General features: G+C 47.4%; 1 pseudogene; it reads left to right on the top strand.

The window, feature by feature from the left end:
• The first annotated feature begins 4,534 nt into the window (after positions 1-4,534).
• On the top strand, positions 4,535-4,703 carry LOC146816865 (U2 spliceosomal RNA; annotated as a pseudogene).
• Positions 4,704-13,959: the final 9,256 nt, after the last annotated feature.

Here is a 13,959-nt window from a genome sequence, read left to right as displayed (position 1 = left end):
CCTACCCTGGGGATGTCGATCCTGATGAGCAGCAGGACCCAGATCAGGCATGGGATGACCCTACAGACCAGGGTACCGCGCCAGATACCCAGGACACACAGCTTTACAGCACCAAAACATCTCCCACAGAGGACACTGCTGCCTTCAATGCCCTCATAGGACGTGCTGCCGGCAATCATGGAGTACAACTCCATTCTGACACCGTTGAAGAAGACTTCTTAGTGGACACTTTCGCCTCCTCCGAAAGAACTGTCAAAACTCTGCCCATGTTAAAAGGAGTTCTCAAACCTGCAAAGGACATTTTTAAAGAAACAACCAGGGCACGGGTGCTAAACCCCAGGATTGAAAAAAAATACAAGCCTGCGCCCGGAGACCCTATGTACATTAGGGGTCAGTTACCTCTGGACTCCATGGTCGTTGCTAACGCTCGCAAACGAGCCCATTCGCAAACAGGTGATGCTCCTCCCCCGGACAAGGAGTCCAAAGTGCTGGAGACATCAGGCAAAAGAATTGCAGCGCAGGCAGCAAACATCTGGCGCATTGCCAATACACAGGCACTCCTGGCCTGTTATGATCGTTCACACTACGACACGCTAGAATCACTACTCCAGCATTTGCCAGATGAATACAAAGAGGCAGCGGAGGTCCTCATCAGAGAAGGACAACTCCTTACCAATGCATCCATTAAGTGCGCCCTGGATGCTGCAGACACAGCAGCAAGGGCAATCAACACCAGCGTCATGTTACGACGACACGCATGGTTGAGAATCTCAGGATTCAAACCAGAGATTCAAAACAACATCCTAAATCAGCCAGTCAATCCCGACTACTTATTCGGCCCCGAAGTTGACACTACCCTCGAAAAAATTAAAAAAGACACTGACACTGCGAAATCAATGGGGGCTCTGCAGACGCAGCAATTTCGTAGTGGCTCCTTTCGTCGCCCCGGAAATAGAGGAGTAGCTAGAGGCCAGGGGTCACAGCAGCAATACACTAAAGGGGGCACACAGAGTACCTACGATAAAACCAACAGGGGTGGATATCGCTGGCTCCAGCACCAAGGGCAGGGGACGTGGTTACGGCAACACCAGGTCCTCCCCCAAAAACAAACAGTGACGCCCTCTCCCTTCCCCCCGACCACATAACACCTGTCGGGGGGAGACTCCAGCGGTTGCTGTCCATGTGGAAAACCATCACCACAGACAGGTGGGTCAGGGACATTGTCCAGCACGGTTACTGTCTCGAATTAACCTCCACTCCACCCAACATACCGCCAAAGCACCGTCCTATGTCCGTAGAGCACTTAGCATTATTGCAGCAGGAAGTGCTAAGTATGCTGCAAAAAGGTGCAATAGAGGTCGTGCCCGTCAACCAGCAGGGGACAGGGGTGTACTCTCTGTACTTCTTAATCCCAAAAAAGGACGGGTCACTCAGACCTATACTAGACCTGAGACCCCTCAACCACTACATTCTCTCAGAGCATTTCCATATGCTCACCCTACAGCAGGTTCTCCCGCTGCTCAGCCAGGGAGACTTCCTAGCCACACTAGACCTCAAAGATGCGTACTTCCACATACCCATACACCCATCACACAGGAAATATCTCAGGTTCACTATTCAGGAACAGCACTATCCATTCAAAGTTCTCCCCTTCGGAGTAACAACAGCACCCAGGGTTTTCACCAAGTGCCTAGCTACAGTGGCTGCACATCTGCGGAGACAACACATTCACGTCTACCCTTACCTGGACGACTGGCTTGTTCAAGCAAAGTCAGCCCAGCAATGCGCCAGCCACATGTCCCTCACCATTCACCTTCTTCACAGTCTGGGATTCTCGCTAAATTACCCAAAATCACATCTCCAACCCGCACACTTATGACAGTACCTGGGCGCGACCATAAACACTCTGGCAGCCACAGCTCAGCCAAATTTGGTGAGGATCAACAGCTGATGTCAAAGTTCAAACCTCAACACTCCCTTCCTGCGCAAGTGTTCATGCAGTTGATAGGCATGATGGCCTCCTGCATTTTCATAGTCCCGCACGCGAGACTACATATGCGCCCGCTTCAGGAGTGCTGGGCACGTCAATGGAATCAGGCTCACGGGCAATTAAAAGACCTAGCGTTGGTGAGCGGTCGGGCATAGAACTCTCTGCATTGGTGGAATCCACAAAACCTTTGCAAGGGCCGACCGTTCCAAGAGCCTGTTCCACAAATAATACTGACGGCGGACGCCTCTCTCCAGGGATGGGGAGCTCATGTACTCAATTACACAGTGCAGGGACTATGGACGACACAACAGAAGAAGATGCACATCAACCTTCTGGAACTGATGGCAATCTTCCTAGCCATGAAGGCATTCAAAGTACACTTGTGCAACAAAGTCGTGTTGATCCAGACGGACAACATGACTGCCATGTACTACATACAGAAGCAGGGAGGAACACACTCTCCACAGTTGTCTCATCTGGCTCAGAGCATGTGGAAGTGGGCCATTCAGAGGAACATATTCCTCCTGGCGGAACACCTCCCCGGCAAGGACAACCAGATGGCGGATCTGCTCAGCAGACACAGCCACCAGATGCACGAGTGGGAGCTACATCCGTCCGTTCTCCAACCGTACTTCCAACAGTGGGGTCATCCAGAGATAGACCTATTCGCCACAAACGAAAACGCAAAATGCTGAAGCTTTGCCGCCAGGTTCCCACATCCACAGTCGCAGGGCAATGCGATATGGATGAACTGGTCCGGCAGATTTGCGTACGCTTTTCCCCCAGCGCCATTACTACCGCTGGTGGCACGCAAACTGCGACAGCACTCACTGACACTCATCCTAGTTGCTCCCACATGGGCGCGCCAGCCATGGTACACCACCTTTCTCGAACTTTCCGTGGTGCCGCATCAAAGGCTGCGGATCAAACCTGCACTCTTAACGAAGAACCATGGCGAAATTCAGCACCCAGATCCGCAACAGCTGAACCTGGCAATCTGGCTCCTGAAGTCTTAAAGAGTTTGGCTACCTAAACCTGCCACCTGACTGTATGGAGATCATCAAAGAGGCCAGGAGACCCACTACCAGAGCTTGCTATGCGGCTAAATGGAAGAGGTTTGTCATTTACTGCAACAACAATGACATTAACCCGCTAGACGCATCCATTCAAAACATAATCTGTTACCTCTTACACCTATACCGATGCAATCTGGCATACACCTCAATACGTATCCATTTAACCGCAATAGCAGCCTATCTCCAAAACAGGCAGCACCTCTCTTTATTCAGAGTGCCTGCCATCAATGCCTTCTTGGAGGGACTTAAACGAGTAATTCCCCCAAGACACCCACCAGCACCGGTGTGGAACCTCAACTTGGTCCTCACCAGACTGATGGGTCCACCCTTCGAACCTCTCCACTCATGTGAGATTCAATTCCTAACCTGGAAAGTAGCTTTCCTAGTAGCAATCACTTCGTTAAGAAGAGTTAGTGAACTCCAGGCACTAACCATTCAAGAGCCATTCATACAGGTTCACGCAAACAGGGTCGTACTACGTACCAATCCCAAATTCATGCCTAAAGTAATATCGCAGTTCCACATGAATCAAACTATTGAACTGCCTGTTTTCTTTCAAAATCCACAAAATGTCGCTGAGAGAATGCTCCATACACTAGATGTAAAGAGGGCCCTCATGTACTATATAGACAGAACTAAGGACTTTAGGAAGACAAAACAACTTTTCGTTGCCTTTTCTCCACAACACAAGGGCAACACCATTTCCAAAGCAGGTATAGCCAGATGGATCGTTAAATGTATTCAAATCTGCTATCAAAAAGCTAAACGCACATTAACGATTCCCCCACGAGCCCACTCAACACGAAAGTTAGGGGCGTCCATGGCTTTCCTGGGAAACATTCCTTTACAGGGAATATGTAGAGCAGCCACATGGTCCACTATACATACATTTACCAAACACTACTGTGTAGATGTACACTCAAAACAGCAAGCAGCTGTAGGACAGGCTGTTCTCAAAACTCTTTTTCAGACTGCTGCAGCTGGCACTTGTAGCCGCCGCTAATAGGAGGTACTGCTATGTATTCTATGCACAGATATGAATTCAGCAGCCCACATGCCTCGAACTGAATATGCTACTTACCAGTATGCATCTGTTCTTGGCATGTAGGGCTGCTGACATTCATATCGCCCACCCTCCTCCCCGGCGCCTGTAGCAGCTGCAGCTCTCAGAATTACTGTATAGCATGGTCATCACTTACTATATCTACTCCATCACTGCCACAATGGCGAAAAACAATCTAAGGATGGAGAGGATGCCCATGCGCACTGTGGTCCAGGGGAGGAGTCACCTATCTCGTGATACTTCGAAGACTCTTCCAGGACAACAACGTGCAAACATCCGGACCCAACACTAGGCGGCGATCTATGCACAGATATGAATATCAGCAGCCCTACATGCCAAGAACAGATGCATACTGGTAAGTAGCATATTCAATTTTTCCTGTATGTGTGCCTTTATAAAAACAATACAGGTTTTCAAAACAAAAATCTGTTATCAGTTTAATATCTGATACATCCTCTATCTGGGGACCATATATTAAATTGATTTTTGGACCAGGGAGATAGAATAGGAGCTTGCTCTGTCCGTTCCAAGCATCAACCTGTATTGCAGTACCTCCAGCAATGGTGCACTTCCCCACCCGGGGAAAACAATGCTGTTGAAAGATAGATGAGAAATCGAAAGTAGCTCTTCACTACCAAACCCTGTAAAATGGCGCTACTGTGTTTGCGTGAGAATAAAACCACCCTGGTCACCGCGTCTTGCTTTATTTCTTTATTTATTTATGTCATTGATCTGCCGCAAACGCGCTTTATTTATTTATTTATATATTTTTCACGTTTTCTGGAACTTTTTTAATTTTTATTTCCTTCTCCATCCAGACGCTGCACTTTGAAAGAGAAAAATGTCAGAAGAAGACTGCTTTTCCAGCAACAGAGTTTCATTCGTTTTTGGATCCATTTCACTGGCAAACAAATAGAGGAGGTTTTCCAGGAAGTCAGTAGGATCGAGGTAGAGACGGGGGAAAGAAGGAAGAGAGAGAGAGAGGAGAGAGGAGAGGAGAGAGGAGAGAGGAGAGAAGAGAGAAGAGAGAAGAGAGAAGAGAGAAGAGAGAGAGGCGAGAGAGAGAGAGGCGAGAGAGAGAGAGGCGAGAGAGAGAGAGAGAGAGAGAGGGAGGCGAGAGAGAGAGAGAGAGAGAGAGGCGAGAGAGAGGCGAGAGAGAGAGAGAAGAGAGAGAGAGAGAGACACTGCCCTTGGCTTTTCTGAGCAAGAAGAAAAATACAGAGTCCTTTTCCTTCTTTGCCCGCCCCGCCCGTCCCCGAACGGCCAAGCCTTATATATAGGCATTTGGCGGCAGGGAAGCAGTGTCCTGGGCAGGCGAGGGCAAGGTGCCGGCCACTTCTTGTCAGGGAGCTTTCCAGGGCATCCTGGCCTGATTCCCAGCAACCCTCAGCTGCCAGGCTCTCCAGCCAGCCGGCTGGAAGTATTGGACAGGAAGGGGCGGGGCATGCAAATACTAGAAAGAGGACAACGTGGGTATGCTAAGTGACGGCTAATGAGGCGACAGCCGAGGAGGACTCTGGGAGCAGGGAGAAGGCCAGAGGCCAGGGACTCCTTTCCATGGGCACATGCTGAGCTCTTGCTAGGAGTCAGGAAAAGAGGCGAAAGGGCCGCAAGCGACGGTGCAAGGGAAGACCCCGGTACGGGTCAGCCAGGTAGATTGCTTCAGGAGGCGTGAATTCTGGCACCATTCTGGTTATCGTTTCTCGGCCTTTTGGCTAAGATCAAGTGTAGGAGTACACTTGAGATTAACCAGAGGGCGCCTGAAACCTCAGGACCTGTTGGTTTCTGGGCCTTTGCTCCTCGGCTTATCCGTGGCAAGGCTGTGTGATCGACAGTGAAAGGGTTAAGGATCAGGTGGAAACTCTTCTGTGTTACCTGGGGGTAACTGGGCCTTCGTTCCATGGCTTGTCTTTGGCAAGGCTGCGTGGATCCCAGGTTGGCACGACAAGAGAACACCGGCACCTGGAGAGATACCCCTTGCAACTTGAGTGGAGGGACTGGCTGCGGACCCCTTGCTTGCCCGGGACCCAGCTGATGCCCAAAAGCTCGGGCATTTTTTGGAGAGTCCCCGGGCGGACTGACAAAGTGCTCGGCTCGGGGACACTCACTCACGAGAAACCCAACTTAGGAACACCTGTTCCCGTCAGGACACAGGTGAGCAGGGCAGGCACACCACGAAGGGGGTGGGGGGAATACTTCACAAAAGATGTCTTTTTGTGGGAGAGTCCCTGGGCGCACCGAGGCAGTGCTAGGCCCGGGGACACTCCGAAATTCCGATCAAACTGACCAAAAGGACGATAGGGGACATGACGCCCACAGAAAAACACGCACCCTCATCACAGACGGGTAATCAGCAAGAAACACGAGCCCCCAGGTGCACCGGATGGTGCTCAGCCAGGCGGCACGCAGCATCTGCAAAAGGACACCCCTTTTTTTAGCACCTGACCAGACGGCCGGGACGGGACACCCACAGAGGTACACGTCCCTGCAAGCCAGGATCAGATCGGCACATTTTTCCGCAAGCCCCTAGGCGCACCGGACGGTGCTCGGCCAGGGGACACCCAACATCTACAAAACCCATTGCCAGCAAATCTGACCAGAAGGACATGACGGTAAGCCCACCAGAATATACGTCCCTCAAGCCACAGAGGAGACATCCGCATTTTTGCGAGCCCCCAGGCGCACCGGACGGTGCTCGGCCAGGGGGCATGCAGACGCCAAAGGAAAGCACACTAGTCAGAAAAAGCGAGCCCCCGGGCGCACCTCACGGTGTGTAGAAATCAAAACCTTCTCAGGGGCTTCACTGATACACCTTGTCCTTTTAAACCAACAAAGAAGAGATTGGCACAGAAGCTGTAATATAGAAGACATCTTTTTATTTAATCTCTGAAGAGGGAAAAAATGCGTCACACAGTATTCTCAAATCACTGTATGAGACATTTTCTAAGGAGTACAGAGAACAGCGGCATTATATACCCACACAGGGGCTGAAAAAAGGCGGTACAAGTACACATGAGAAGAGTTATGCACATAGATGGTCATACAGAAACTGCACAGTCAACAAGTAGGAGGAGTAATAAGTTGCTGACATTAGTTAGAACAGCCTGACAGTTCTATACTAGGAACAGGTGCACTCTACTAGCTAAGCACATCTGAGCATGTGCAAGACTCTGGGAGAGGGAAACAGCAAATGGCCAGCACATAGCTAACTAAAATGGCTGCCAAGTACAAAATGGCTTTCAGCTCATGCTAAGAGATTAATGCAATCTTCAACAGGTGCACGGCCTGGAGCACGCCCAACTACAACAGATAAAGGAGCTTTTAAGCAAAGCGACCCCCCAGGCACATCTAACAGTGCTCGGCCAGGGGGCTTGCATCCAAAAGCACAGAAGTCATCTACGGCATTTTCGGTGAGCCCCCAGACGCACCGGCTAGTGCACGGTCAGGGGGCACACGCGCCAACGAGGACAGAGGATGGCTGCCCCAAGATCGTACGCGGCCCCAGCAGGAAACGGATACGGAAAAGGGCATACCAACAAAGACAAGAGCACAGAGAACAAAGGTAATATACCAATCTCCAACATCAGATTCACTGTGTGCATAGAAATACTAGAGGACGCTAAGGACAAATGTAATATCAAATACTTAATGGAGGTAGTCATGAAACAGGTTTTTAGAAGAAAACCGGCACACACAAAATGTATACAGGATTTTAGGAAGAAAGGGATTTTTTACATTACCCTGTCCTCCGAATCGGACTACCAAAGTTTTTTGTACGATTACAATGCTAATATTAACCACCCTAAAATGATAGGATATAAGGTCACCCCTATTGCAGTCCCCAGGGAGATACCCTTGACTGTACATATATACAACCCTTTCGCCCCAGCACACAAAATTTAACTTTTTTTACACAGATACTGTGATAAAGTCAGGGGCTTGAACACTTGAAGGTGCTGGGCCTACGTTCCTTGGCTTGTCCGAGGCCAGGCTGCGTGCCGATGAGTGAAGGGAGGAGGGGTCCAGGGAGAACTCGGGTGAGGCCATCTAGGGGGCTGGGTCTCGTATCTGGCTTGTCCAGAGTGAAGCTGCGCTACCTTGAGAAGCCAAACCTAAGGGACACCTGCATCATTTGGACGGCTGGTCACTGCACATAGCTGTAGGGACGAGAGGATCGCGAGCCAACCCACTTTCACCACAACCAGGAGCCCGCCAGCTGGCTGGGCTCCCCCACCTCTGAGAGAGTATCGCACCTGAGCACCGAACCAGGGGCATGCACGTCTACCCGCCCGCCCCCATGCCTGCCACACCACTATCACCACCTATGCGACGACACCACCTCAAGGCCCCGTCTGCCCTTGACCCGCGTGACCAGACAGGTAAGAGCACCACTCCAGCCTTCGATTGCTGTTTTTTGTCCCCCATCTCAAAAATAGAACGCACGCCCATCACCCCCGTTCAAGCTCCAGACGACCAGGAGCTCCACAGTGAGAGTCGGGATATCAGACCTCACCAACGCCATTTGATTTCTTCTTTTTTCTGTCTGGCGCACACAAAGGGTGCCTCCTGCGAGACACCCATCCATCTCCTTTTAAAGGGAAGGAGGCTTCCATAAACGAGAGCAGGGGTGACAAAGCAAAGCCCACAACCTCCGCTTAATCCAACGAGCAAAAGGCATTACCAACCACAAGGCCCTGCTCGCGCCCGCACCCGAGATTCTCGTGGGCAGAGCAGCAACGTGGAACGGGCACACACCCACATCCTGCAACTCGTCTCGGAAGGCACGCTCGCATCTCCACCACCCGGCGGCCACCAAGAGTACTGCAGCAGACAAAAAAAGAAAGGATTTCACACCCATGAAGCAGAGGTAAAAGAACAAGGTGCGTATGTGCCCCCCCCCTTCTTCACAGCGCGGACGTCCTCTCATTCCCACACAATCCCCCTGGGCCTCCCTCATGCCCTGAGCACTCGGGGAGCTGGGGCAGCACCGGATTTCAGGCAGGCACGGCGCTTGTTAGCAATAACTCTTCCCAGCCTTTTCTTAAGCACACCAGCACAAACGGTGTCGCGGGGGCTTTTCACCATCCTTAGCTGGTCACCCACTCTCTTCCTCCCTCCTTTACAACAATTATGACTATGTGCAGTGACTGATCAAGCAAGCACACACAGGAAATTATTTCTCCCTGGGAGATGGCGCCAGCATGGAGCACAATGGGCACAGGCCCGCAATATAATAAAACCGTGCCAAAGCAAGGGCACAACACAATTACATTTGAAGTGAATGAGGAGGAAAGAAATGTTAAAGGAATACAATACATTGTCTTTGAAATACTTGAGAAATTATTTAAAGTAGGAATCGATCAGCTAAGTTGTATACAGGATTATCCCAGTAGGGGAGTATATGAAATAAATTTTAATAACGAAGTAAGCAACATAATGTATGGCACAATTTTTAAAAAAATGAAGCTGCTATGAAGGGAATAACCATGACCAATGCAACCGTGATGAAGGAAATCCCAATAACAATCCACATGTATAACCCATATGTCCCTGATCAAGATGTTGAGCTTTTTTAGCGTAAGTACTGCAAAAAAATCCGAGGGGGGTGGCACCTGAAAAATTACTTGGGAGTGTGGAATGGGAAAAGGGGGTACCTATGCACACTTAAACAAGATGAATTAGGCATGGGGAACCTCTGACACCCACCAGCTACCTTTTCCATAGGGGCAAATAAAGGTTTTCTTAACTATCTCAACCAACCTACCTTCTGTAGATCCTGCCAAACATTTTGACACACCAAAGAAAATTGCAACAAAGAAGTATGTAAGAACGGCAATGAAACAGGGTACAAAACCTTTGAATACCGTAAACTAAAGAGATGCAATATGTGCGGGAGCGAAAAACACTTGTTCAATTCATGTAACACGAGGAAAAACTCCTACGCCCAGGTAACCAAAGACAAAGGAGAGAGCGCATCAACAAGCAAAAACAACTACCCTTTCAATCTAATAGATCAAACAGATGGGGCCAAACAAGACCAGGAAATAGACAGACTCTGACCATCTAAAAGCATTTGTGAAACTCAGAGAACAAATCATGAAAGAGACAGAACAAAACCAACAGGCAGACCCCACGAACAGTGAAAGCAATAACACAGAACAGCTACAAGGAAATTACTCCCAAAGACAAGAGACCAAAACGAACAACACAACCCAAGAACCACAGGGAAACAACATACCTTCAGCCTCCCAAATTGTGCTAGCAGTTCAACAGATGGAGTCAGTCATAGAAAAAATAGCACAAGAAAAAGGAGAAAACAGAGTGTAGTGTAGTTCTTATTTCCCTGATAGGCTCTGCACATTGGAATAATATACACTATAGTTTTGACATAGGACTGAGGTCAGTATGTCTCTATCGAATACATTAAACTTAATTACTTGTGTGTGTCAGCTAACTCAAAGGTCACTAGAAACTTCTTGAATATACAAGAAGGGATTAGTTTCTGACAACCACATAAACATGACAACTTTGTTTCCCTTAGAGTCGGAACAATCTCAGAACCGTGGAAACAATAGATAACAGTTTCAATCAGTCAATCGTGCATGCTTCGTTTCTACAGAGTTGTACAGAAATAGAGAGACAGGCGTTTCAATAAAAAAGGGTTTATTGAATAGTCTTATTTCTCATGCAAGAGATATGAACTGCTACAATCGTAAGACAGGATGCGAAGTACAATACGTACAGGGTTAGCAGTAAGATAAAATAATACTGCAATAGCATGGTTTGTAGCTATGACATATATTCATAAAATACATACATAAATAACACAGGCTAAAATGTGAATACTCATCTGATGCTTCTAAATAGTTCTACCCCAGTGTACCTACCCTATATGTAGTACGAGGTAAGAAGTAGGTGCTGTTTTCTAAATTATAGCTACCTATAGTCTTTGTTTTGCGAAGAGTTGCCAAAAGTTTCTTTAGGTTCTAGTCTGCTCAATACCTTAGAATGTGTAAGGTTGGATTCTCTTTACGGGACTCGATATCTAACATCCAGCAAGGGGAGTCTGAAACACTGGAGCTGGATTCTCTGCGAGGAGGATGACAGCTTCTGGTCAGTGCATCAGGCGGGAACTCGATCTCGTTCCGAACTTGTCGTGGCGAACCGCAAGTAGGCAGTCAAACTGGGCCGTATCGGAACCGTGGTTTGCCAGGGCAAGTGCAGGTATATTTATACCTTGAAGGTGTTTAGGAACACCTGTATTGGCATCAGAACGTCATGAATGAACCCCTAAGGAATATATGTTCATGCATAATAAATGAGTTCTTGGAGAAATCAATATCCAAGCAAGGGAAATTCCTAAATGCTTAAGAGTGGTTTTCCAAGAACTCGTTGTGACGTGGATTGACGGATGTAGGAGACCATGCCTGTATTTGGTTAGCATGGACAATGCCTAAATAAGGGATGGATTTTCTATGCCTAAATAAGGGCAATATGAATTGTACCAATATAAGGGCATAAATCGGGAAACCTATATACGGAATCCAAATCTACACACAACACCTACTAAAGTTTCGTATGAACGACATTACTAAACCCCAAACATACTAAACATATCTAAAAGAGAGTATCGCATGATTAGCTTAAACATGCTAAAACAGATCTAAAAACATATGTCCTAAAACTGCATTAAAAAACCATTGCTATGCATAAGGTGCTGTACATATTAAAAGCAATATTTCATTCTAAGCATATGTGTGCATTGGAAATGCTAAAAAGAAAGAACCAGAAATGTATACACATGATGAAATGGCTCGTTAATACAGAAGAAAAAGGGCCAAAAACATTTCATATCAGGTTAACACAAATCAATTGTTGATGTGAAAATGTGGCATAATGTCCCTGGAAGATTTTCAAAGAATTCTGTTCTCTATGAATAGTTCTACTATAAGCAGATTACTGTGCCAAAAAATGAAAAAAATACAAATTTGGAGAAAAAAAATTTATCATAAGAAAAAAAATCCAAAGTTAGTCCTTTGTCTGTAAAGAATGAAGGCCAAATTCAGAGTCTCATCGGAACACTGTGTGCCTGAATCAAAAGTCCGTGTGTGGGCCTGGAGAAAACATGACATTTTCTAATCCTGTAGACAAAAAGTCATCTACCGTTGTAGGTGAAAGTTGGAATGCCTTGTTTAGACGATTAACTGCACATAGATGTGAACTATCGCCTTCAGCATTGGTTGCATCAGCAATGTTCGAAACGGATGTTACCTGCGTGCCTGTTGTTTCCTCTCGCACCTCAGCAGTAGCAATTTGCGTCTGTGAGATCTCAATGAATGCCGCCATCAGCATTGGTAGCCACTGGGGACAACACAGAGCATGGGCCGTTACCGTGTCCAGCAGGGTATCGATATCCGTAGGCATGACTGCTGGGAGTGTTAGACAGATATCTAGCACGCATTCTTCACCGCAAAGCAGGCAGCGTAGAACAGGTAAGATGCAATCTTGCCAGATTGGTCTGAATGACAGAAACCATGTGGTGTTTAATTCTCGTAGACGAGGTAAACCAAAATTTGGACGATGCGCTCACGACACTTCATCTCCAATAGAGCTCTCTCTATGGTGCTGGGAGTGGTGCTAGTGATTTGGCTTGCCATATCGTAGCAGTAGGAGCAAAAATAGGATCTGTGCAGCAAGTGCTAAAAGGAGCGGCAGTCCACCAAACAGAGTGCACAAAGTTTGGAAATATGCAGAGGACTGCTTGAAAAGGTGCTAACAGTCCTGCACATACGTTCTTAAATATATGAATAATACAGCTCGTATCAGACATGTTTAAGATACGACCTAACATTTATGAGAAATGTACAGGCAAGTTTGTATACAAAAGGGTATTTAGCTCGGCAGAAGTCCTTGCGACTTGTAGATCATAGCTTTCTCTGGCCGTGGTCAGTGGCACTGTTTTCTGTAAAAGAATGGCTTTCATTCTGCTTAGAGTATTAATTCATATAGAAGAGATGTTCAGTGAAGGCCATAAAGGCAACTCCCTGACTGTGTCTATTTGTGGAAATAAGACTTGCATACAGCAAGGGACCATGGATGTAACCGTAACTAGATATGGAATACCTGGCAATATGCCACAGCAGCTGTGATCATTCAACATAATGTAACTCCCATAAGAAAGTTGGCCGAAAATTGGATTAATCACTGCAACCGGTTACCCTTGCAGGTGACAGGATAAGTTTGTCGTGGAACCATCACAGTCCCCGTGTAAGTTAATACCCTGACAAAGGAGAGAACCGCTTGGTGCGTGTTCACAGTTTTAGCCGCTAAGAAACACTTCACGTTCCCCACTCCAACATCTATGTGTGTAAGGTAAATCCCAGGATGTCTTGATGTATCCTTTACCCAACCTTTCATATTTGCCTACTGGTATATGTTTTAGGCAATACTGAAAATGGAAAGTTGTAACAGGCAGAGTAATTTTACCATGTATGAGCCATTCAGTAGATGATTTTTGTGCCCCTGTGAATGGTAATTTTTCCAGTTTTTCAATGCTCAGCACAGTGTAGTCTGCTCCCCTTTGTGCCAGTTTGATCTGTTTATCAGTGAGATTGAATTCTGAAAACAGTGACGTAGTGTTGATTAAACACCAAGGCACATAGCCTGCACACACGATTTGTAGCGTCCACCCCAATAGCATGATAGAACATAGCTGAGACTGACCATGTTGCAACATGACCAAGTCCTGTTCCATGATGTCTATGACAGAAGACACAATGCTGTCCAATTAATATATTCTGGATGACAGAGTTGTTAACCCATTGTCTACT

This window comes from Triturus cristatus, chromosome 6 (assembly GCF_964204655.1).
Source record: "Triturus cristatus chromosome 6, aTriCri1.1, whole genome shotgun sequence".
In the NCBI taxonomy this organism is placed as follows: domain Eukaryota; kingdom Metazoa; phylum Chordata; class Amphibia; order Caudata; family Salamandridae; genus Triturus; species Triturus cristatus.
This window is presented reverse-complemented; position numbering and strand designations above follow the sequence as displayed.